The sequence below is a fragment of the Neovison vison genome, chromosome 4 (assembly GCF_020171115.1).
Source record: "Neovison vison isolate M4711 chromosome 4, ASM_NN_V1, whole genome shotgun sequence".
In the NCBI taxonomy this organism is placed as follows: Eukaryota; Metazoa; Chordata; class Mammalia; order Carnivora; family Mustelidae; genus Neogale; species Neogale vison.
This window is the reverse complement of record NC_058094.1, coordinates 146005935-146032646: the sequence shown is the minus strand read 5'-3', so window position 1 is coordinate 146032646 and position 26712 is coordinate 146005935. Positions and strand designations below refer to the sequence as shown.

Here is a 26712-nt window from a genome sequence, read left to right as displayed (position 1 = left end):
GTCATGTCTATTCAGGTGTACATGGTCCCAAGAGCATCTCTCCATTAGAGAGCTTTTTCCCTGTGATATATTGACTTCTTCTGGGTTGGAGAGTCCACAGACTCTCTCTCTGGGTAGCTGGTTCTAGTGCTTACCCATCCTTGTAAGCAGGAAGTTCATCTTTGCATCTACCGTATATGATCCCTATTGCATTTTGTCTGACTCTGCCTGCTGGGATGGTGGGAGTGAGCTGGAGAGAAATTTACTCACCCGGGAGCCTTCCCAAACTAAGCAGAGAGTGCATGAGGGCGTGGTTGTTGGCTGGTGAGGGGCAGAACAAATTACGACATGTCCACCATGCCTGTAAGTGCCAGTAGTTCTACTCTGAAAGCTCAGCTCAAACTGACTGTCCCATTAAATCTCAAGACCCCCAAATTATTCTATTCGTCTCCCTTCCCCCTTCAGAACAGCTATTTACTAGGTATTGAGTGGAGCAAAGTGATTACCTGATGAAATGTTTTTCATTTAGATATAAATGATTGAAAAGCCTTTTTTCTCCAGCATGTATTTATTTTTTAAAGCAAGCACCTATGACTAAGAAATAAAATGCTTATCAGTGAAAGCTATTAGAAGTTGGAGCTAATATTCCTTTCTTCCAGGACTGTGTGAAGTTTAAAAATAATAATGATAAAGTGCTTAGTAGATTATAGCCATAAAGCAAATAGTACCTACTATTATCAGATCCTGGAGTCCAAATAGTCTTTGATCCTATAAATAATATTTCTGTAGCCTTATCTGAAGAATTTGGTGCTTTAATACAGTCCATATTAATAGTTTTGAAATAGTCAACTAATAAGCTCAGTTTCTTAAATTTGTCCTTATAGGTCTGATTATATTCATTTAAAAGTTTTAGATATTTTTCCTTGGAATCTTCAATTTATAATATATCCATAACATTTGTTTTTCCAGTATTTCTATAAGATGCCTACATTCTAAAATGTGAACAGCCTAGGGATATCTGAGTGGCACAGTCGGCTGAGCATCTGGTGATTTGGGCTCAGGTCATGATTTTATGGCTCCTGAGACTGAGCCCCACATCAGGCTCTGTGCGTGTGGAGTCTGCTTGAGATTCTCTCCCTCTGCCATCCCCCCCTCTCTTTATCTAGACATAGTTTTTTTTTTTTTTTTTTTAAGATTTTACTTATTTATTTGTCAGAGACAGAGGGAGAGAGAGCGAGTGAGCACAGGCAGACAGAGAGGCAGGCAGAGGCAGAGGGAGAAGCAGGCTCCCTGCCGAGCAAGGAGCCCGATGTGGGACTCTATCCCAGAACCCTGGGATCATGACCTGAGCCGAAGGCAGCGGCTTAACCCACTGAGCCACTCAGGCGTCCCGTAGACATAGTTTATTTTTATTTATTTTATTTTATCTTATTTTATTTATTTTTTTAATTTGTATTTTATTTTTAAGTAATCTCTACAAACCAACTTGGGGCTTGAACTTAGAACCCCAAGAGTGACTGAGCCAACCAGGCACCCTTATTTTTCTTTCCTAGAGTAATGTGCTACCGGTATCCTGCAAAGCATTTTCTGTTCTTATCCATCTGTTTTCCTTTCTTGTTAGAAATTCTAGTTTTATTGCAGTTTTGCTGTAGCCACTCCAGTCACTATGGAATTACTCTTTAATTAGCCTCATTTAAATTATTATTATTTTTTAAAGATTTTATTTATTTATTTGACAGAGAGATAGAGATTATAAGTAAGCAGACAGAGGGAGAGGGAGAAGCAGGCCTCCCGCTGAGCAAGGAGCCCGGATGCGGGGCTCGATCCTAGGACCCTGAGACCATGACCCGAGCTGAAGGCAGACGCCTAACGACTGAGCCACCCAGGTGCCCCATAGCCTCATTTAAATTATTAATGGAAATGCAAAATGTCAGAGGGTTCAGGATGGATCTCTAAAACAGTCTTCAGTGCCCAAGTCCTTATTAGCTGTGGTATACTGGAAATAAGGAAACATCGAAAAGGTGGAGAAATATTTGGAAAGAAAAGAGGCCAGAATGAGAGAGAGAGATCTAGAGATCCAAATAGTCAGAAAGAAAGATATATATGAGTAATAAGGCTAAATGGGAGAACATGAAAAAAAAAAGTTTGTAACAGAGAGACATATGATAAACAAAGTTCAATAAGTGAGTAAGTAAGCAAAATTTAATATATACACCAAGTCTTACTTAAAGCTGGTATACCAGCTGTCCATTGTTTCCAGTGCCTATTTTAAAATATATTCTTTTTTTTTTTTTAAGAGTTATTTATTTATTTATTTGACAGACAGAGGTTACAAGTAGGCAGAGAGGCAGGCAGAGAGAGAGGAGGAAGCAGGCTCCCTGCTGAGCAGAGAGCCCGATGCAGGGCTCCATCCCAGGACACTGGGATCATGACCTGAGCCGAAGGCAGAGGCTTTAACCCACTGAGCCACCCAGGTGCCCCTTAAAATATATTCTTAAGATAATTTTTTAAACTTGCCATTACAATTTTTAAAATTCTCCTCAAAAGATAATCTTTTTGTATGGTGAAAAATTAATAATACTTATATTTGTTTTGGGCTGACATATAGAAATAGATTTTTTTCATTTAAAAGAATTGCAGTGTGGGGCACCTGGGTGGCTCAGTGGGTTAGGCCTCTGCCTTCTGCTTGGGTCATGATCTCAGGGTCCTGGGATTGAGCCCCATGTCGGGCTCTCTGCTCAGCGGGGAACCTGCTTCCCCCTCTCTCTCTGCCTCTCTGCCTACTTGTGATCTCTCTCTCTCTCTCTCTCTGTCAAGTAAATAAATAAATAAAATCTTAAAAAAAAAAAAAAAAGAATTGCCGTGTGATATCCTCAAAAAAGTAGGGATTTGAGATCCAGGTAGATTTGAATTCAAATATTGTCTTTTCTTCTTACTATTTGTTAACCCCCCAAAAATCACTAAATTCTCTGGCCTCAAGTTCCTCCTTTGCAAAATGGAGCTGGACTTTCAGGCCTGTCATAAAGCTTAGAAATCATCTACATAAAATGTTTTTACAGAGAAAATGCATAAAATAAGTCAAAGCTATTTTTATCAGAACATACAGTCAAATTAGTTGTTAATATAAATAATATTTCTTCCTTGTTCCTTGACATTTCATTTAGTAGCAGGACCTGTATCTTTTCTTATTTTGTATGGCTGGTATTTTGTCATTAAATAGGAAATTTTAATATTCAAAAAACAACCCACATAAAACAACTCTAAAATGTCATCTAATTATTTCTTTATTGCAACCAATACTTTATCTTGTTTTGCTAATGGGCAGCACCACCTTAACCAAGTGACCAAGTTACATCACTAATGAGAGAAATGCTCTCTGTGTGCACTGAAGAAGACACAACATCACCACTCATTAGGCATTCTTGCCAGAAATACATATTTTGATTTACTAATGAAGAAACCTCAAAGAAATCCAAATTGAAGGATATTGTAAAAACAAATGGACTGTATCTTTAAAAAAAAAAAAAAAAAGTCAGTGTCGGGGCACCTGGGTGGTTCAGTTAAGCATTTGCCTTCAGCTCAGGTCGTGATCCCAGGGTCCTGGAATCAAACCCTAAGTTGAGCTCCCTGCTCAGTGGGAAGTCTGCTTCTCCCTCTCCCTCTCCTCCCCACCACTTGTGCACACTCCTTCTCTCTCTTAAATAAATAAATAAAATCTTAAGTAAAAAAGAAAAGGTTTATAGTCTTAGCCTTTACCATCCTATTAAGATTTATTTACCATAATTGATGACTTATTCTCATGAGTATGCTTAAAAGAAGTAATGAGGGTGGTGACTTCTCTGTCATCCTTTTAATACATGGTTCCTCCAGGCAACTAGAATATCATGGTTAGATCTGCATGTAAAAGTTCCCATTATTAATGGGAACTGAACTGATGATTAACTAGAAAGCAGCAGTTTCAATGAACAGTTTTGAATTTCCGTATGTAAAAGTTGGACCGAACAAATAAAAATTAAACCTTTAGGAAAGATAGATCCAAATTTAACACATTGATCTTCAGAGAAAATTGTTAATATATACATTTTAGAAATCATTTTAAGTATTTTAATTTGTTTTCCCTGAGAATTTAAGTATCACCATATAGCTTTCCCTAAAATCTGGAAACAAAATTAAATCTTTTTTTTTTAAGATTTTATTTATGTATTTGACAGAGAGAGATCACAAGTAAGGCAGAGAGGCAAGCAGAGAGAGAGAAGCGGGCTCCCCACTGAGCAGAGATCCCGATGCGGGGCTCAAACCCAGGACCCTGAGATCATGACCTGAGCCAACGGCAGAGGCTTAACCCACTGAGCCACCCTGGCGCCCCTGGACACAAAATTAAACCTTACCTTTTAGTATTAAGAGAATAAAAGGGGGTCTCAAACATTTTACTTTTTCCCTGGAATGTAAAATTCTTTATGAGGTAACAATCAAAATATGCTGTTTTCGGGGTGCCTGGGTGGCTCAGTTGATTAAGCATCTGCCTTCAGCTTAGGTCATGATCCCAGGGTCCTGGGATTAAGCCCCACATCAAGCTCCTTGCTCAGCGGGAGTCCCCTTCTCCCTCTCCTCTCTGTGCTCTCTCTTGCTATTTCTTTCCTTTTTTTTTTTAAGAGTTATTTATTTATATGACAGAGAGAGATCACAAGTAGGCAGAAAGTCAGGCAGAGAGAGAGGGGGAAGCAGGCTCCCCGCTGAGCAGAGAGCCCCATGCAGGGCTCGATCCCAGGACCCTGAGATCATGACCAAAGCCCAAGGCAGAGGCCCAACTCACTGAGCCACCCAGGCGCCCCTCTCTGGCTATTTCTTTCACTATCTTTCTCTCTCAAATAAATAACTAAAATCTTTAAAAAATACGCTGTTTTCAACAGCATAAAAATGATGCTATTATTTGAATTTGCCTCGTATCTGTATATTCAACTTTGTGTGCATGCATTCATTTTAGACTCCAATTTTGGATTCTGCTTCTATTTTTAAAAATAAATAAACTTTGAGTATAAAGCTAGCAAAAAAACAAGTGCTTTTTATTTAATATATTCTCCAGTTGGGAATGGTCACAGAATCCAAGAGGCCACATGTTATGAGGTCAATGAAATCATGCATTTGTTGTGGAGCTTAAGTGCTTTTGTTAGTCCCTGGGTAGTTTGACAGGATTTCCGGGTTGAGTGAGAACCACCTTTGATATCATGGGATGCCTTGCCCCGGTTATGCAATGTAACCATTAAAACCAAGCAAACCTGTTCAACTACTTCAATCCTGTTTCTTCTGTATCCAGATCAGGTTATTCCCATGCACATGTGGTTCCATAGAATATTTACCACCCGACAAGAAGGATGGCAAAAATTTCTGTGGACTTACTGAATAATAAAAAAAAAAAAACTAATTTGAAAATATGCCATGAGTCCACTGGAGCTTGGAAGACACTATGGGAAAAAAAACAGGCTTTATTGTCTGGGTAAAATTCAGGTTCAGCCAAGAACAGGTGTCATCAAATGCAATTGTTCTTGACAGGTGCTCTCTCCCTTTCTTCTTTCTGCCCACCTGGGCTACCTACAAACGCCTTTGTTCCTCATCCTAGACCTATACCACAGGTGTGGTAGGCGTGGCACTGCTTCTCACGCAGGCCCAGGCCCAGGTCAGTGGCCTAGGAATGGGTGGATTTGTTCTTGCTCTGGGGCAGAAAGGAGACAACACATTAAGTCCTAGTTTCAGTCATTTCAAATTTCTGTGGTTTTTACATGATGACCTTAAGGGTCAGTCATCTATTTCCTTTGAAGTAGATGATTCATTTTTTATGCATTTTATTCTGCCTTCCAAATTTATTTTGAGAAGCACGTGGATCAACTAAGTTTGAACTCGGTTTTAACTGATGCTTAATTTGCTAAATCTCAAGTATTTAGCCCTCAAAAATAAGTAATTAAGTAAATAAATAAAACAGTTACAATCCCAAAAAATGGACTGGGAAGTTTTATTTTTAAAAAGAGGGAAAGAAATCGCTACCATTTCTTTGGGCAGTTCTGTGTTGTAACTTTCCACTTCAACATCTGAAACTTCTAGGGTTTCTGTTACAAAAACTTGTCTTGCATAAGGTTTTTCCTTCTTTGTTTTGTTTTATAACATTTTGAGCCTGCAACTACTTTGCTGCATTATGAGGACATTTTGGGTTCTAAACCATGTAAAGATATGCAGATTATTAATTGTGTCTGTGTAGGGAACAAATGATTACTGAAGACCTACTATGTGCTAGTCACTGTGTGCCCAAGATATACTCATGATGTTCCCAGTCCCATTGGGGAAATTTATACATATCTGAATAATTGTGAAGTCATCAGAGGTTGTTAAGAGATATTTACAAAGGACCACCAGGACCAGACAATGCAATGACCTCTTGTGCCAGAGAGAGAGAGGCAAGAAATGTGGTAATATTTGACCAAGGTCTTAAAGGATGACTACAGATTCACTCAGTGGGTTTCCCCTGTGGGAGTAGACATTCCAATCACAGGGAACATTGTTTGCAAAAGCACAGAGGCCTGAAATGCAAGATAAATCCTGAAAGTGGCCTGGAATCACTGGAATTTAGGGTACAAAGATTAAGCATAACTTTCTTTCACCAGTTGGCTGGCTCTCAGCTGCCTCTCACATTCTCCTCTGTTTTACTCCTGCTTTAGCCCCCAGTACAACAGAGCTTTCTTTCTCACCCAGCATCTCTGGCTGTTAAGTAGGTGATTTCTCAGCTAGTTTATGAGCGTCAGACTCTTTTCATGAACGGGACACACCTTGTGCCTCTCAGTGTCTATTACTCTCTTTAATAAAACTAGTCTTGCCTAGGCTGATTATTCCTCCTACCAATTGGGGTTTATTACCAAAGACTTGTGACAGTTTTCAAGTCAAGTCTATCCTTGAGGAGTAAAGATTTGTCATCATTTGGGATGATTAAGGAATATGTTGCACATTCTGAAAATAATCCTGAGAAGTATTCCAAAAATGTTTTGAGAAGTGCTGACATCATTTTATAGCCTTTTAAGGTGATTCTCAGAGAACACTCCTTTGGATATGCAAATTCTAGTATATTTTAAAATAGTCACATATTGTTCATTTTTTGGTGTGAAAATGATATTGTGGTTATATCTCTTTAAAAATCATATTTTAGAGACACATACTGAAATACTAAGGTGAGATGTGCTTTAAAATAATCCAGTGGTGGGAGGAGAGGGCAGTGTGGGGAGTACAAATGAATTCGTGGGCAGCCATATGAGGTTCATTGTATTTGGTCCTGCACATCTTTTTTTTGCACATGTTTAAAACTTTGAATAATAAAAGGTTTTTTAAAAAGTCACATTATAGTCACCCTTCATCTTGAACTTGTAGGTTGGAAAGGCATAATCGTTTTCACAAATATAAAGATGCACGTATACTTCAATGTCATCAGTTCACTATCCCCTCCGTAGGTTGAGAGAATCTTGAGTTTTTTATGAGGACCTCTAATACCTTTTGCTATAAAGAATTTTAGTATATATTCATATGCTGATAAATAGTCTTTTTGGAATTCTAAAGATAACAACGTAGGCAACTAAATATATACTGTAAAACAAGAAATTAATGTATACTAAAAATTCGACCTTTTACCCCAAAGAGTGCCTGACTTCTTATTTTAGCTCATCATTGTTTTTTATTTAAGTTTATTTTATTTTAAGGTTTTATTCATTTATTTGACAGAGGGCGAGATAGTGAGAGAGAAGGAACATAAGCAGGGGGCATGGGAGAGGGAGAAGCAGGCTGCCCACTGAGCAGGGAGCCTGACACACGGGGCTGATCCCAGGATTCTGGGATTATGACCCAAGTCAAAGGCAGATGCTTAACGACTGAGCCAACCAGGCATCCCTGTTCTTAATTTTACAGTATTTCTGCACTATGAACACTAATGAATAAATATTATCAAATGTAAATATAGAGATATTTTTCTCTCTATTACAATGTATCAAGTTACAATGACTTGTTTGTCCTCTTTATAGTTCCCTCCTCCACCTATTGAAAAAAAAAAAAACTTTTAAGAACTCCAGGCATTCCTGGACAGTAAAGATCTTGTTGAAGTCAGGTCTCTCTGCCATTCAAACTGTTCAGTCTGCAGAGTAGCTTATAGAATGGGATGTCTTCAGAGCCTCTCCAGCATACAAAATGCTTTGTTATAGAGATGGTAAGATAACTCAGTGGGTCCTCTTCTTCCCTGGGAGAGCCCACAGACTCCAGAGCACCGAGCAAACTCACCAGTCTGAGCTCACCTTCTGACCTCAGAGATCCACTGGAGATGAACAATTGGGGCAAGGTTGTGGTCTTCCTATTTGAGTCAGTCCTGGACTCATAATACATGCATTTTGTGGTGGTCTCCTTGGCCCGAATTATGTTTAATTAACACTTTCCTTTCATAAATCACCTCTACAAATTTCAATTTATACATTTTCCAGGACACTTTGCCTTTAGGTGAAAGTATCCCAAAGTGTGACTAAGGTTCATTTGCACACACATCGTTTGGAATGCTTGGAGAGCCGCCCCTCACCACACACATTCCAGAACAGATCACTGGAAGCAAGGCCTGGGCACAAGTACTGTGTACTTGTCTAGTACACAGTAACGACTCACAGCTAAGCTTTAGAGGAAGTTTCCAATTGGCTATGGGATGGCAGGAAGAAGAACAATAAACCACCACTTCACTCCTGCCCACCACAGTCTTTAGAAGTCTGTTTTCTCAAGTTGTAAGATACACTGTTGATTTAACAACAGCTTCTTGTGCAAAAAGAAGTCCTACATTTTGGGCAAAATTTTAGAAATATTAAGTGCAAACTGTCCATCAGTTCTTAGAACGATAACATTGCACATAAGTTTACCGGTTATCATTTAATAGTAAGCTCTTTTAAAATACTGATTTAAATGGTTAGTTGTTCTCATCCTTTTAATTTTTGTTTTTGTTTTGTTTTGTTTAAGTGTGAGGGGTTTTGTTTTGTTTTTGTTTTTGTTTTTTGCCAACAAGGAGATACTAATTAGGCAAGTTGTTTTAGGGTATCAGTCTTCAAATTTTACCTGTATCTATACTATCATGTAGGAAGACTTTACAGAAGATATAAAGGCCAAGGAGAGCTTTAAGGGAATGGAGGTTTTGAACGTTCCATTTTCCTTAGCATTCCTTAAAATTGATCTGAAGAAATAACTTCTGGAGAGGGGACCAAGATGGTGACATAGGAGGCTCTTGAGCTCCCCTCTCCCATGGACTCACTGAGAGCACAGCTACACATGGAGCAGCTCTTACTGAAAGAGACCCAGAAACTAGCTAAGCAACTTCTACACATCAGATGAGTAAGAAAATACCCACATCAAAACAGGTAGGAAAGGCTGAGACACACTCTTGCCATAAAGCTCCCCCCACTCTCTGCACTCCTAACTCCCAGTTTCTCCGTGAAGAGTGAAGGGTTTGGACTCCACATTTAGTGCCCCACTCGTAAGACTTCCACTTGGCTGGCCCCCAAAAAACCCACCTTTGAAAGTCAATGGAGCTGACATCCACAAGACCCACAAGACCATAGCAGAAAAGATAGTATCATCTATAAGTGATGCTGGGAACACTTGGCAGCCATGTGCAAAAGAATGAAACTAGACCCCTGTCTTACACCCTCCCCAGAACCAACTCAAGTGGAGTTAGTGGATTAAAGACTCAGCTGGGGGCGCCTGGGTGGCTCAGTGGGTTAATCCGCTGCCTTTGGCTCAGGTCATGATCTCAGGGTCCTGGGATTGAGTCCCGCAGCGGGCTTTCTGCTCAGCAGGGAGCCTGCTTCCCTCTCTCTCTCTCTCTCTGCCTGTCTCTGTCTCCATCTACTTGTGATCTCTCTGTCAAATAAATAAATAAAATCTTTAAAAAAAAAAAAAAAGACTCGGCTGTAAGGCCTGAAAGTGTAAAACTCTTGGAAGAAAACTCAGGGGGGGAAGCTCTTTCAAACTGATCTTGGCAATGATTTTTTTTTTTTAATTAGACAACAAAAGCAAAAATAAACAAGTGAAACTAATCAAACTAAAAGGTTCTGTACAGCATAGGAAACCATCCCCAAAATGAAAAGGCAGCCTATGGAATTGTGAGAAAAATATTTGCAAACCACATACCCAATAAGGCATTAATATCCAAAATAAATAAGGAATTAATATAACTTAATAGCAAGAATGGAAATAACCCAATTAGAAAATAGGCAAAGGATCTGAATACACACTTTTCCAAGAAAGAAATGCAGATGGCCACCAGGTACTATGAAAAGGTACCCAACATCACTAATCGTCAGGGAAAGACAAATCAAAACCACAATGAGATATTATCTCACACCTGTTAGAATGGCTGTCCTCGAAAGAGAAGAGATGTCAAGTGTTGGTGAAGACGTGGAGAAAAGGGAAAACTTGTTCATTGTTAGTGGAAATGTAATCTGGTGTTGTCACTGTGGAAACGGTATGGAGGTTTCTCACAACATTAAAACTAGAACTACCGGGGCGCCTGGGTGGCTCAGTGGGTTGGGCCACTGCCTTCGGCCCAGGTCATGATCCGGGGTCCTGGGATCGAGCCCCGCGTCAGGCTCTCTGCTCAGTGGGGAGCCTGCTCCCCCCCTCTCTCTCTGCCTGCCTCTCCGCCTACTTGTGATCTCTGTCTGTCAAAGAAAAAAAGAAAAAAAACTAGAACTACCATGTGGTCCAACAATTCCACTTCTGGGTACATATATAAAGGAAAGTAAATAACTGTCTTGAACAGATAACTGGACTCCCATGTTTATTGCAGTGTTATTTACAATATCCAAGGTGGGGAAACACCTTGGATGTGTTCATTATTTGTGAATGGATCAAGAAAATATGGTATATGTCTATGTATACAGTGCAATATTATTCGGTCTTAAAAAAGAAGGAAATCCCGTCATTTGCAGCAATCTAGATGACCGGAGGGCATAATGGTAAGGAAATAAGCCAAATAGAGAAAGGCACATACTACATGGCATCCTGTATATGTGGGATCTAAAAAATAAACTCATAGAAACAGAGAGCAGGAAAGTAGTTTACAGCGTCTGGGAAGTGATGGAAATAGAGGGAGATTGGTAAAAGGGCACAAACTCCAGTTATAAGATGAACAAGGTCTGCAGGTCTAATGCGTAATATGACAGTAGTTGATAACACTGCATTGTACAACTGAGATTTGCTTAGAGGGAATTTAAATGGTCTCACACACACAAAGTGATGTGATGGATATATTAATTAACTCAGTGGAGTGAATCCTTTCACAATGTATAATATAGCAAATCATCACATTGTACATTTTAAATATCTAATTATTTTATTTGTAAGTTACTCATCAATAAAGCTAAGAAGATAATTTTTAAAACCCGGAGGATATATTTCCAGCTCTGCTTCTGCACAGCCATTCCTCATTATCTCATATTTTAAATAAGAGAGGCCCCCTTATCACCCTAATCTTTCTATAGCATATTATCCTACAGTAGAAAAACCTCTGCACCCCACTGATATAATTAGAAATATGTTTCTAATATAGCATCAGTATTGGTATCAGTGTTGAGAAAGGGAGTCATACTGATGAATGAATAACAAGTTCTTTTGTAGTTAGATGGTTTCCTACTTTACTTTCAGTAAAATCGCAAGAATATCTATAATCAGTTGTCAACTGATAATTAAAAACAAAATTTGGTGCTAGGTTTCCCCCTGATTTTAGGCATATGACTGAAAGTGCAAGGAATTGAGGGCATTGTTGGGACAAAGCTCCTTCTATCCCCACCAACCTATTTACATAAACAGTTTTTTTCTCAACATTTTTAAAACACAAAAAGGTGGGAAGATAAAACTGATGTTGAACCCTGCCTTAATTTAGCCACAAGTAGTAAGTAAGTATGGCTAAATTGATACCTGACCTAATTTTCACAAAAATTAGATACTTGACCTAATTTTTGCAAAACTAGCCAGTCCCCATCCAGCTCATTAAGATGCATCTAAAATAAAAAATGTGATTTTTCTGTCTAATTACTTAGCAAAATTTTTAATATAACCCATTTGTTTTCATCAGTAGTATGCTAATAGTAGTTGAGATAACTTGATCCATAATAATTTTTTTTCCAATTTATTTATTTTCAGAAAAACAGTATTCATTATTTTTTCACCACACCCAGTGCTCCATGCAAGCTGTGCCCTCTATAATACCCACCACCTGGTACCCCAACCTCCCACCCCCCCGCCACTTCAAACCCTTCAGATTGTTTTTCAGAGTCCATAGTCTCTCATGGTTCATCTCCCCTTCCAATTTACCCAAAAGCACATACCCTCCCCAATGTCCATAACCCTACCCCCCTTCTCCCAACCCCCTCCCCCAAGCAACTCACAGTTTGTTTCGTGAGATTAAGAGTCACTTATGGTTTGTCTCCCTCCCTATCCCATCTTGTTTCATGGATTCTTCCCCTACCCACTTAAGCCCCCATGTTGCATCACCACTCCCTCATATCAGGGAGATCATATGATAGCTGTCTTTCTCCGCTTGACTTATTTCGTTAAGCATGATACGCTCTAGTTCCATCCATGTTGTCGCAAATGGCAAGATTTCGTTTCTTTTGATGGCTGCATAGTATTCCATTGTGTATATATACCACATCTTCTTGATCCATTCATCTGTTGATGGACATCTAGGTTCTTTCCATAGTTTGGCTATTGTGGACATTGCTGCTATAAACATTCGGGTGCACGTGCCCCTTTGGATCACTACGTTTGTATCTTTAGGGTAAATTCCCAGTAGTGCAATTGCTGGGTCATAGGGCAATTCTATTTTCAACATTTTGAGGAACCTCCATGCTGTTTTCCAGAGTGGTTGCACCAGCTTGCATTCCCACCAACAGTGTAGGAGGGTTCCCCTTTCTCCGCATCCTCGCCAGCATCTGTCATTTCCTGACTTGTTGATTTTAGCCATTCTGACTGGTGTGAGGTGATATCTCATTGTGGTTTTGATTTGTATTTCCCTGATGCCGAGTGATATGGAGCACTTTTTCATGTGTCTGTTGGCCATCTGGATGTCTTCTTTGCAGAAACGTCTGTTCATGTCCTCTGCCCATTTCTTGATTGGATTATTTGTTCTTTGGGTGTTGAGTTTGTTAAGTTCTTTATAGATTTTGGACACTAGTCCTTTATCTGATATGTCGTTTGCAAATATCTTCTCCCATTCTGTCGGTTGTCTTTTGGTTTTGTTAACTGTTTCCTTTGCTGTGCAAAAGCTTTTGATTTTGATGAAATCCCAAAAGTTCATTTTTGCCCTTGCTTCCCTTGCCTTTGGCGATGTTCCTAGGAAGATGTTGCTGCGGCTGAGGTCGAAGAGGTTGCTGCCTGTGTTCTCCTCAAGGATTTTGATGGATTCCTTTCTCACATTGAGGTCCTTAATCCATTTTGAATCTATTTTTGTGTGTGGTGTAAGGAAATGGTCCAATTTCATTTTTCTGCACGTGGCTGTCCAATTTTCCCAGCACCATTTATTGAAGAGGCTGTCTTTTTTCCATTGGACATTCTTTCCTGCTTTGTCGAAGATTAGTTGACCATAGAGTTGAGGGTCTATTTCTGGGCTCTCTATTCTGTTCCATTGGTCTATGTGTCTGTTTTTGTGCCAGTACCATGCTGTCTTGATGATGACAGCTTTGTAATAAAGCTTGAAGTCCGGAATTGTGATGCCACCAACTTTGGCTTTGTTTTTCAATATCCCTTTGGCTATTCGAGGTCTTTTCTGGTTCCATATAAATTTTAGGATTATTTGTTCCATTTCTTTGAAAAAGATGGATGGTACTTTGATAGGAATTGCATTAAATGTGTAGATTGCTTTAGGTAGCATAGACATTTTCACAATATTTATTCTTCCAATCCAGGAGCATGGAACATTTTTCCATTTCTTTGTGTCTTCCTCAATTTCTTTCATGAGTACTTTATAGTTTTCTGAGTATAGATTCTTAGCCTCTTTGGTTAGGTTTATTCCTAGGTATCTTATGGTTTGGGGTGCAATTGTAAATGGGGTTGACTCCTTTATTTCTCTTTCTTCTGTCTTGTTGGTGTAGAGAAATGCAACTGATTTCTGTGCATTGATCTTATATCCTGACACTTTACTGAATTCCTGTATAAGTTCTAGCAGTTTTGGAGTGGAGTCTTTTGGGTTTTCCACATAGAGTATCATATCATCTGCGAAGAGTGATAATTTGACTTCTTCTTTGCCGATTTGGATGCCTTTAATTTCCTTTTGTTGTCTGATTGCTGAGGCTAGGACTTCTAGTACTATGTTGAATAGCAGTGGTGATAATGGACATCCCTGCCGTGTTCCTGACCTTAGTGGAAAAGCTTTCAGTTTTTCTCCATTGAGAATGATATTTGCAGTTGGTTTTTCATAGATGGCTTTGATGATATTGAGGTATGTGCCCTCTATCCCTACACTTTGAAGGGTTTTGATCAGGAAGGGATGCTGTACTTTGTCAAATGCTTTTTCAGCATCTATTGAGAGTATCATATGGTTCTTGTTCTTTCTTTTATTGATGTGTTGTATCACATTGACTGATTTGCGGATGTTGAACCAACCTTGCAGCCCTGGGATAAATCCCACTTGGTCGTGGTGAATAATCCTTTTAATGTACTGTTGAATCCTATTGGCTAGTATTTTGGTGAGAATTTTTGCATCTGTGTTCATCAAGGATATTGGTCTATAGCTCTCTTTTTTGATGGGATCCTTGTCTGGTTTTGGGATCAAGGTGATGCTGGCCTCATAAAATGAGTTTGGGAGTTTTCCTTCCATTTCTATTTTTTGGAACAGTTTCAGGAGAATAGGAATTAGTTCTTCTTTAAATGTTTGGTAGAATTCCCCCGGGAAGCCATCTGGCCCTGGGCTTTTGTTTGTTTGGAGATTTTTAATGACTGTTTCAATCTCCTTACTGGTTATGGGTCTGTTCAGGCTTTCTATTTCTTCCTGGTTCAATTTTGGTAGTTTATATGTTTCTAGGAATGCATCCATTTCTTCCAGATTGTCAAATTTGTTGGCGTAGAGTTGCTCATAGTATGTTCTTATAATTGTTTGTATTTCTTTGGTGTTAGTTGTGATCTCTCCTCTTTCATTCATGATTTTATTTATTTGGGTCCTTTCTCTTTTCTTTTTGATAAGTCTGGCCAAGGGTTTATCAATTTTATTAATTCTTTCAAAGAACCAGCTCCTAGTTTGGTTGATTTGTTCTATTGTTTTTTTGGTTTCTATTTCATTGATTTCTGCTCTGATCTTTATGATTTCTCTTCTCCTGCTGGGCTTAGGGTTTCTTTCTTGTTCTTTCTCCAGCTCCTTTAGGTGTAGGGTTAGGTTGTGTACCTGAGACCTTTCTTGTTTCTTGAGAAAAGCTTGTACCGCTATATATTTTCCTCTCAGGACTGCCTTTGTTGTGTCCCACAGATTTTGAACCGTTGTATTTTCATTATCATTTGTTTCCATGATTTTTTTCAATTCTTCTTTAATTTCCCGGTTGACCCATTCATTCTTTAGAAGGATGCTGTTTAGTCTCCATGTATTTGTGTTCTTTCCAAACTTCCTCTTGTGGTTGAGTTCTAGCTTCAGAGCATTGTGGTCTGAAAATATGCAGGGAATGATCCCAATCTTTTGATACCGGTTGAGTCCTGATTTAGGACCGAGGATGTGATCTATTCTGGAGAATGTTCCATGTGCACTAGAGAAGAATGTGTATTCTGTTGCTTTGGGATAAAATGTTCTGAATATATCTGTGATGTCCATCTCATCCAGTGTGTCTTTAAGGCCTTTATTTCCCTGTTGATCTTTTGCTTGGATGATCTGTCCATTTCAGTGAGGGGAGTGTTAAAGTCCCCTACTATTATTGTATTATTGTTGATGTGTTTCTTTGATTTTGTTATTAATTGGTTTATATAGTTTGCTGCGCCCACGTTGGGGGCATAGATATTTAAAATTGTTAGATCTTCTTGTTGGACAGACCCTTTGAGTATGATATAGTGTCCTTCCCATAATAATTTTTAAATACAGCTTCATGGTCACCGCAAATAAAAAAATACAATTTCAACATACATGCCTTTTGTTGTGATAAGGTAATTGACCAAAGTCTTTGAAGAATAAAAATATGTCATATTAGGATGGAGGTTTTTGGTAGAAGCACAATAGAAATATGAGTTCAAGGAGAGAAAGGAAAGATGCAAAATCTCTGATTATTAAAGAACAACTTGTTTGTGTATTTTTGAAAAAATAGATGATGTGGTATTTAGATTCTATTCAGTATATCTTATAAGTGGTGTTAGGTATGTATATATTTTTTAATGATAATATTTACAGTGCACCGGAAGTTACATCCTTTGCAAGTATTTTAACTTGAGATAAAATGTTTTGGATGTCAGCTTAATAATGTGCCAGAAGATACAAAGCTTTACATAATTATTTCAGAAGTGTTTGCAAGTAAAAAGTTTGAAGACCACTATTTTAGGAAACCCAGTCAGAGATCAGTGTGTATAATGGGGAGGAATGGAGAGAAATTGGGTAGGCCACCAGTTAGGAGACAATTGATTTTTTCCAGATGTAAGGAATTTGAACTGTATCAAGTTCATATTCATGGAAATGAAGAGAAGCAGACTGAAATCAAAAGCTACTAAGAAATAAGAATTATAGTATCAGCCCTTGCTTCATTTCAAATTTTAAATATTGCCAAAACAGAATTTTCCAATGTTTTCTACCTGTAGACTCTGCCTGGACCTGGTCTGGAGCTCCTTGCTACCCACTTTCTCTCCCTTCCTCCCTCACTCCCTCCTTCTTTCTTTCTCACCCTTCCTCCCTCCCTCTCTTTCCCTCCTATTCATCAGACACTCTGCTAAGTGCTGAGACTTCTGAAACAGTTAGTATCAGGTCCCTGGCCTCTGATAGCTTCTGGTTTAGTAGAGAAGCTTATGGCTAAGTATGATGCCAAGAGAGATGTATGGCGCATACTACTCCACCTCTCTCCCCTTGTAACATGCTAGAGGACAGAGAGCTAGAGCTTCCATTTCCCAGATTTCCTCAGATTCCATATGTGGCCCAGCTTTTGCCAAAGCAGACATATGAAAGTTATATTTGGAAGGCAGAAGTGAGACAGAGGTGGCACTTTCTGCTGTTTCCACTAGCAAGCAGAGATAAGGAGACTCTGGTTTTTCTCTGGCAATGTAGTGGAGGCTCCAGAGTCTGGCACCTATTTCTGTGGGTGCCAGGGACATCCGTTTTGATGGGCATGGATCTGCCCTGAAGCAGTGTGCCTGGAGCCAGGAGTTGAGGCTGCCATTTCCTTACTGCTCAGCTTTCTGGTCATTCCCCAGTTCTCTGACCATTGTACAGGTGGGCACTTCTGGGGATTATTCCTGGAAGCTCATCTTGGAGCCTGTCTCTCCGTGCTTTCCAACTGTTTTGTAAACACGTAGTTCTGTATATTAAATACCTTTGAGTTTAAATTAGCTAGAATGGCTTCTTTTATTGGCAACCAAATCTTGACTAACACAGATGAGGCCCATCATTCTTCCCAGCCTCCTACCAGCCTCCTGCTTTTCCCTACATCTCTTTCTTGTCAACCAGCTGTTAGCATATGGGGCGGTGATAGCTCTGGAGTGGTACATTGCTGCTTGAGTTGCTACTATTTCTTCTCTGTGTGCCTTACTTTTCAGAACTGGTCTCTGGCAAGCTCTGACTGGTCCTGGTTCTGGTGAACTGGAGTCTCTTACCCTGGTGAAGGCTATTCATAGACAGATCTAAATGGTGGCTTCAGAACAATTAAACCCTGACATACTGTCTACTCTGTCTGCCTCTGTGTTCCACTCACCTGCTTCGGACTCTAATCCCTCTTTCTGTGTCCTTTGGACAGGGTGTCTTACTCCTCTTGCTCCTCCTCTGCACTGTGACTTCCTGTAACTGGGTCATTTCCTTTAGAGCATTGATTCTGTTTATTTGGCCTAAGAAGTCCCCTGAGGAGCTCATTTAACATGCAGATTCCCCAACTCAACCCTGAAAGAGTAGGTCTGAGGTAGAGCTGGAAGTCTACATTTTTAACACACTCAACAGGGCATTGTGACCCACTTGGGCCTTATACTAGACCTTGACAATTCTGCGATGTTAGTGTGTAAACCACTTGAGTGGTTAGGACAGAGATTAGGGTCTAACTCCTTCCCTTTTCCCTGTTCTGTGAAGGATGAGAAAAGAGAGACAATAAAGGGAGCCCCTAGGTTGTAAATTTGGATGACTATGATTCTGATTGTAGCACTGGTTCAAAGAGGAAAATTAAGAAGGGAAACCAGTTTGTGGAGGAAATAATGAGTTCCACTTGAGACATTTCGGGTTTGACATCCAAACGAAGATGATATATTGTTGGCAGCTTGTAATGGATTGATGACTCATGTCTGAGGGTTGATTAGTGGGTTGGATTCTCTGTTGTGTGGACTTCAGAGAATCACTGCTGTAGCTAAATTATTTCTGTAGTGTGGTACAACCATGATTGTCCTGAAGATGACTTACATCTATTTGTGTCTTTCCAATATGACATGGAATCAAATATATTTTGTATTTTTTACCAAATTGGGTAAAAGGAAAGGTGAGAAGATTCATGGTAAGATAACCAGTGTTATAGGTCACCTAGGAGATGCCTAAGATCCAGCTCTTTCCCTTAGAGCTCTCCTTTTCTCTCCCTCAGTCCTTCCTTCCTTTTCCTCTACTCTGCTGACAAATATACATTAGGTATGTAAATTGGGGAAGGAAAAATTATGAGCATAAATGTAAGAGAAGAGATTAAAACCCAAAACTACAGATATAACAGTAAATGTAAATGTTTCACAGGTCTTTGTGTAAAGGAGAACTCTATTTTTTTCTTCCAAACCATTGTAAAAGTTCTGTTTTTTCTCTAGTACTTAAAGTCACTGTTTAGCAGTGGTTTTCAAGCTTTCTTTGAGTGAAATCTTTTTTTTTTTCTTTTTTCTTTTTTAAAGTTTTTATTTATTTATTTGAGAGAGAGAGAGAGAGCATGAGAAGGATGAGGGTCAGAGGGAGAAGCAGACTCTGCACCGGGCAGGGAGCCCAATGCAGACTTGATCCGGGGACTCCAGGATCATGACCTGAGCCGAAGGAAGTTGCTTAACCAACTAAGCCACCCAGGTGCCCCTCTTTGAGTGAAATTTTATGCAGAAAAAGTATTTCAGAAATGTAACTATACTTGATTGAAATCAAATATATACCATTTACTCATTCTAAACATGTTGCCTAGGTTCCATGAGAACAGTGAGATTGTTTTGATGGAGATAAAAGTTTAAAGCTAGGGTATAAGGACAATCGTTCTATGTGAGCAAACAAATGTCTTTCCAAGTCTGATAAAATCCTGATTCATTCAGAAGAGCAGTTACAAATGAACACTTAAAAACAAAAACATGTTTTGCAATCTTGGCATACTGAAAGTAAACTGATACAGTACCAGAACCCTAATTCCGAAATCTACCCTATAATTATTTAACTTTGTCAGGGGTCAGTCATAAATATTCATTGAACTCTTAGTATATTCTAGATACCGAGGTTGTATTAGAGAAAACAGACACATGGAATTTATGGCCTAGCAGGGAAAGTAGACACTAAAAAAAAAAAAAAGTTGTAAGTAATTTACAAGTACATAAACTACAACTTGAAAAAAATCCCGAGTATGTTGGGAATGTATGACAGGAGACCTAACCTTGTATAGGATGTTCTTCCTAAGGAAATGGTGTTTAAGTTGAGACATAAAAGGTGAATAGGCAAAGGGAAAGGCAAAAAATATATTCCAGGTCCATGGGCCACAACATGTAGAGGCCCAAAGGTAGGAGAGGGCCTGGGCTATTTGAGAAACTAAAAGTCAACATGGCTTTTCCCCAACAAAGCAGGAGAGAGTAGTGAGCTACTGATAGAGACTGAATTGTACAAGACTTTCTAGCCAATGCACGGGAGTAATTTGTAAAGTTATTAATTGATGTGTTTTAAATGCCAGTATTATTATTAACTGTCAACCCTCCACCACTTGGGCTATAAGCCAAGATTATTCCCCCAAGAGGTGGAGGAAGTGCTTCAAAGAAAATCAATAACAGAAACTTTAAATATTTGGCTAAGTCCAAACCAAAAAAATAAAATAAAATAATAGGCTGGACAGTAGAAAAATTGGGACAGTATGCTTACTGAGTGAGAGTAAAATCAAGCACCTGCCTAGGGTACCTGAGAAAAGGACCCTAGAAGATGAAGGTGATCCCCAGAGGGCTGTGGGGAGCAGCCCAGTATTTTCCAGTGTGACCAGAAAGTGACACTAAAATGTAGGCTGACCAGGAGTTTGCTTGTGAGGCAGCACAAATACTGAGGGCAGCAAGTATCTAGAGTGGGAAGGACAAGGGATCAGTCCATTGGGGTAGGGTTGGAGGCCATCAGTTAATATTTCTTGTATCATCCTGACATATCTATGTTAAGTATTGGGTGTTAATCTGAAAGGTAGTAGAAAGCCACTAAGGGATTTTTTTAAGATTTTATTTTATTTGAGGGAGCGAGTGAGCACAAGCAAGTGGAGCAGCAGAGGGAGATGGAGAAGCAGACTCCCTGCTGATCAGGGAGCTCAACGTGGGGCTTGATCCCATGACCCCTTGATCATGACTTGAGTTAAAGGCAGATGCTTAGCAACTGACTGAACCACCCAGGCGCCCCTGGGGTTTTTTGTTGTTGTTGTTTTTAAGTTTTATTTATTTATGAGAGAGAGGGTAGGAGGAGCAGAGGTGAGGGGAGCACGGATCCTTGCTGAGCACGGATCCTGACGGATGCAGGGCTAGATCCCACAAACCCGAGATCACGACCTGAGCCAAAATCAAAAGCTGGATGCCCAATCAGCTGAGCTACTGAGGCACCCCACCACTGAGGGGTTTTAAATAGAAACCCGTCTTGATGATATCTGTCTAACTGGGTACAGAGAACGGCTGGAAGTAGGTAGAACTGATCTTAAGGGAAAACGGCTAGAAGGATATTGCAGTAGTGTATGTAGGCAAGAGATGAAAATGGTCTGTACAAGGATGGTAGCAGGAAAGGATTTACAGATACCTGTCTTAGTCTGCTCAAGCTGCCATAATAAAATATATAATAAAGACTGGGGGGCTTAAACAAGAGAAATTTATTTTCTCACAGTTGTGGAGGCTAATCATCCCAGATTAAAAGGTCTACCAGGGTTGGTTTCTGGTGGAAAGCTCTAGTCCTAGCTTGCAGATGGCTTATATTGTGTCCTCACATGACAGAGATCTCTTTCTTTCTTCCTCTTATAAATGAACTCATTTAACTTTTGTTGCCTCCTAAAGCCCCTGTTTCCAGTTATAGTCACGCTGGGGGTCAGGGGTTCAACAAAGGAGTTTAGGGAACACAATTCAATCCATAGCAATATATGATATCTTTAGGAAATAGTGCTTGATTGGGTGTGGGGATGAAGTAGAAGAAGGTAGGGGAGTCAAGGATGAGCTTAGGTTACTGATTTGAGTAGAAGTAATAGTGCTATTTAGGGAGATTGGAATCCCTGTCAGTAGAGAATATTTAGGGGCAAAATATCTAAACCTAATGTTAAACTTACTTATTTTTAAAGTATCTATGAGACAGCAATAGGAAATGTCAAGTGGGTAGTAGGTTCTATGGGCCTGGAATTCAGAAAAACATCTGGAGCACAGATGTAGATGTAGGTCTCATCAGCCTATAGATGGTCATTAACCATTGGAGGGAAGGAGAGTCCACTGGGCGGTGGTTCTCAAACAGAAATGTGCATCAGAATCACTTGGCTAGCTTGTTAAAACACAGATTACTTGGCCCCACCCCCAGAATTTCTGATACCACTGTATTTTTGGCAGCATATGAACGTTTCAGGGCCTTGGAAATATACTGGTAAATTGCTTTCCAGAGAGCTCATAGCAATTTATGTCTTTATCAGATGAGTATGAGAAAGCCCATCTCACAGTATCCTTTATTGCATTGAATGTTATAATTTCTTAATCCCAAAGATTAAAAAAGTGATCTCACTGCAATTTTACTTTGCACATCTGTGATTATCTGCGACAGTGAACATTTTTCCTGTTTTAAAATGCTGTTTGCAGGTCCTTTGGTTTTCAGTAAAAAGTTTTCTGTTTTTATGTATTTCTGTTTTAACACATACGTACTTTAGCCCCTTCAGTACACCACTGTATTTTGTGATCAGCATATTTGGGAGATAATTTGCACTGGTGATATATACCCTAATGCGTGTGAATTGAAAGAATTCGGCAGGTCTTTCATATTCATCTTTGTCAATATGATGAAAATACTCTGCTACTGATACTTTCTCAAATTGAATAATATAAAAATGAGGCCTAAATGGTGCTAGAGATAGTTTCCATGTGGGTGTAGGGTCAGTAAAATCAAGACATTGTCATTCTGATTGACGCTAGCTTGTCCTGTGGCTTTTTTAAGGGGGCAGAGACCCAGAAATTCTTCCTCTTCTCTAAATGTGGAACACACTTGACTGGCTCTGGCCAACTGGCCATGACCTAATGTTCCGTCTTACACCATCGCTCAGCATGTGAAAGCCAGCTCAACTGCTTAGCTAGATAGCAGCGAAACTACTAATGACAAAACCAGATCTGCCTGGGAGCTCAGCGGGCTGGTCTCTGTGGCTCTTTTAGTCAGAACCGTGTTACTTTTCAGACGGCCTGTTTCAGTCAGTGATGTTAGATGACTTGAAAGTATACTTCAGCATATGCCTGAGACATCTTATGACTCTTTCCTGACCTATAGTCTCCCCTGTTAATTTATAATAACATCTGCCTTGGCCCCCTGTCATCACTTGCTTTGGCAACTGCCAATCTTGGCGCGCTGAAACTGGGCCTAGGTCTGGTTTGTTGGCTGGGAAGCAAGTGTTCCCACAGTCATCATCAAATTGCATTTCGTAAACACCCACCCTAGAGTTAGTTCATCACGGAGATACATTCTGGCTATTTGAAGTGAAAGAGAGCCAGCAGATTTTTCAGATAAAATGCACAGAGGCATAATATGGTGTCGTAGCAAGGGCAACTCCCTTCATATCCACAGGACATGGGATTTTGCAATATATCTTTACTCTGTATGGAGATTCTGAGACCACGCACCTCTTCCTAGATTGGGAACAAAGGAGAGCACGGTGGAGCGGACCTGAATTTTGAGTTGAAACAGACCGGTCTTCTGGCTGCGTGGCCTTAAGCAACTTTCTTCGTTTCTCAGAATGTCTTCCTTCATCTGTGAAGTGGGGTAATACATTTCTTACAGGGCTGTTGTGAGAATGCGGAAACATGTAAAACATTGCAGGTGTCCAAATGTCAGTTCCCTTCCCTTACTGACGAGGAGTAGCCGCCATTTTATGAAAGGACTTATCAGTATGACTTCGATTCTGAAGGTAAGTGTGTCTTCTGGACAGTCTGCTGCTTGAATCACAATGGCTCAGCCACAAGGGCATGAGTAATTATTTTATGGCTTTGAACTTCCTTTGGCACAGGGCCCCACCCAGCCCATGTGAAAATGAACACGACTGAGCAGCCAAGTGTTCCTCAATTGTTAGCACTCTCAACACAAATTTGTAAAAAGAATTTAAAGGCCAGAAATCAAATAACTCCAACTAAATATTGCTTAGGAAGACCAGGATTCCCAGCACATTCCCAGCACTCATTACATGTCATGTCCCCTTATTATGACTGTCTCTTCCATTTTTTTCCTGTATTTCGTGATAAGAGGAAGAAACAAGGAGGTAGAAAGAAGAGAATATACCTGTTTGGGGCTGCATCGAAAACCCCTGATGCAGTTTCTGGCCAGGCCTCCTCTTTCTCTTTGCTGCAGATTTTTCATGATTACAGGAACATCATCATTAAAACTTCTGAAAATCACAAAATCAATAAAAGCTGGCTGGGCTTTGTAAAATTGTGTGGAACAACTCAGCTTAGGCTCCGCAGGTGCTGATCACCTCTCAGCTGTATCATAATTAACACAGAATTTCTGATCTCTTTGAGCAAGACATGGTTAACTTTGATTTATGCTGTTTTAACTCCAAAGAAAGAAATTCTTCTAAATTTAAAAAGCTTCATCCTTTAGACTATGTCTCCCCATAACCGCCAAACCCATCTAGTTGAAATTTGACACATGTAATTATTTGAATTTATTTTCCTTTAAGCACGCTGAATACAGATAAGAAAATAAGAATTTAAATAAAATGTAGTATAATTTAGAGGATGGTTATTACCTTTATGAAAAAGATTTCCTTCTGTAGTTGGAAATTCTCTGGTTCAACTATGTCAGTGATAAGGTCATGGAAGAGACAGCAGGAATGCTTGAGGAGAGCTCTGGTCTATATTCTAGGGCCGTTATCGACCAGTTTTGTCTCATTGGTTGTATCAAATAATCCTCTGGTGCTCAGTTCCTTAATATTAGGGAGTTAATCAAGATAATCTCAGTGGTTCCTTCTGTAAATTCAAGTTACAGGAACTTATTGTGTAAACCAAGACCCAAAACCTTAGGGAAAGAAAAAAAAACAAGACCCAAATTTTTGTCTTGGACATTCTGAGTCTCATATCATTGTTAGTGGAGTCAGAAATTTCCCAGACTCCATTTAGCAATAATTCTTTTTTTTTTTTTTTTTTGACAGACAGAGATCACAAATAGGCAGAAAGGCAAGCAGAGAGAGAGAGGAGGAAGCAGGCTCCCTGCTGAGCAAAGAGCCTGATGTGGGACTCGATCCCAGGACCCTGAGATCATGACCTGAGCCAAAGGCAGCGGCTTAACCCACTGAGCCACCCAGGCGCCCCAGCAATAATTCTTTAGTACTACCATTAAGTGCCACTAGTAATAGAATTCTAAGTATTTTGTTATAACAACAGCAATTTAATATTATATTCAAGGGCATATGGAGAAAAAGTGGTTCTAATAAAAAGCATACTAATATATCTCATATGATAATGAGCTTATTCAATAAGCTTGCAAAGTTTCTAACTAATGCAATATTATGTTTTACGACTTTTATCTATGAAGTCTGTTAAGCAGTGTCTTTTCCCTTTGATTCAAATTTATGTTGACATTAGCAGTTTCATTTTCCTTCAAATCATACCTATCATAGTACATGACTAGAGTCCTAAATTTAAACTCATATTGCATTATAATTCCCTTGCTGCCTTCCAATACATTTAAGATGCATTGATGGTATTACTCAACCACATTTTTGGACATTTAGGATAATTCATTATTTAAAACAAATTTGAGAACCGAAACTCCGTTAACCCTAAGAATGACTTTAAAACTGACTCACCCAATTTGGTAGTCAACCTATTTTTTTAAAAAAATCAGGTTTGAATGGAAAATGGAGAAAGCAAAGGCTATTAATAATGACAGGCAGTGGGTGTCTGAACAGGTGTAGTAGATTGTGGTGACAGACATGTGAAATTGGTGCTATTCTCAAGAACCACATCCCCATTTTTTTGTCACCTTCTCAGCAAATGGTGGTTTTATGATTCGGAAAAAGATGTACAGAAGGTTGAAACAAGACCATCAGGATCTTTTTTATTCAAGAGGATGAAACAGTTTTCACTTAAACCTTCAAGACTCAAAAATAAGAATGAATCTTAGGTGCTTTAATCTGAATTTTGCACCAATGAAGGAGATCGAACGTTTTCATGAGTGTTTTTCACGTCCGTGAACAGAAAGTCCTCCATTTCGTACATCTGGGAAGTTTTCAGTTCTCACGGAACCTATGTCCTGAACATCGTCAGTTGCAACCTCTTTCCCATGTCTTCACTGTGACTGCATAGACTCACACCGTTATTCTTACCTGACAACGGCAGCAGCTCCCAGCTGCTCTTCCAGGTTTCAGTATTGATTCTCCATCCTGTCAACAAGCTGACCTTCTCAAACATGAGTCTGATCACAATCCTCCTCTTTTAACAAGCCATAGGTGAATTTCCCTTAACTTGAAAATAAAATGTAAACCCTTAGTGTGACTTAAAAGATCCATTGTGATCTGCCCCTCTGTTCAGCCTCACCTGCCAGCACTCTTTTCCGCTCTCCAGCTTCATTTCTTGGTCATGCTGAACCATATTTTAGTTTCCTAAATTCACCTTGTTTCTCATTACTCTTCACTGCACATACTGCTCCTCTTGCTTGGAATGACTTTTCTCCTGTCTTTATCTGGGAAGCTCTTACTATCCATTAAGATTCAGCCACCATCTCCTTTTTTCAACTTTAATCACTCTTTCGGGTTGGGTGTTACACCAGTGTGTTCCCGTGCATGCCCTATCGCATGACTCATTTTACTCTAAATTGCACTTCAGGGACACCTGGGTGGCTCAGTCAGTTAAGCGTCTGCCTTCGACTCAGGTCATGATCCTGAGGTCTTGGGATTGAGCCCTGTGTTGGGCTCCCCGCTTAATGGGGATTTTGCTTCTCCCTCTCTCTCTGCCCCTCCCCCCTACCTGTGTGTGCACTTGCATGCTCTCTCTCGCTCACTCTCTCTCAAATAAATAAATAAATAAAAATCTTAAAAAAAATTAAATTGCATATTATCATTGCATTTAGTGCCATTGTCAGTCTCCCTACACTGAGATTCTTGGAAGGGAAGGACTGTC

General features: G+C 39.6%; 1 long non-coding RNA gene across 5 annotated transcripts in view; it reads left to right on the top strand.

The window, feature by feature from the left end:
- Nucleotides 1–26462, top strand: part of LOC122904746 — a 67741-nt gene extending 41279 nt beyond the window's left edge. For all 5 annotated transcript variants that reach the window (XR_006384253.1, XR_006384254.1, XR_006384255.1 and 2 more), the window contains 2 exons: nt 23231–23504; nt 25585–26462. This is a non-coding gene — a long non-coding RNA (uncharacterized LOC122904746). The remainder of the gene's footprint in view (nt 1–23230; nt 23505–25584) is intronic.
- Nucleotides 26463–26712: the final 250 nt, after the last annotated feature.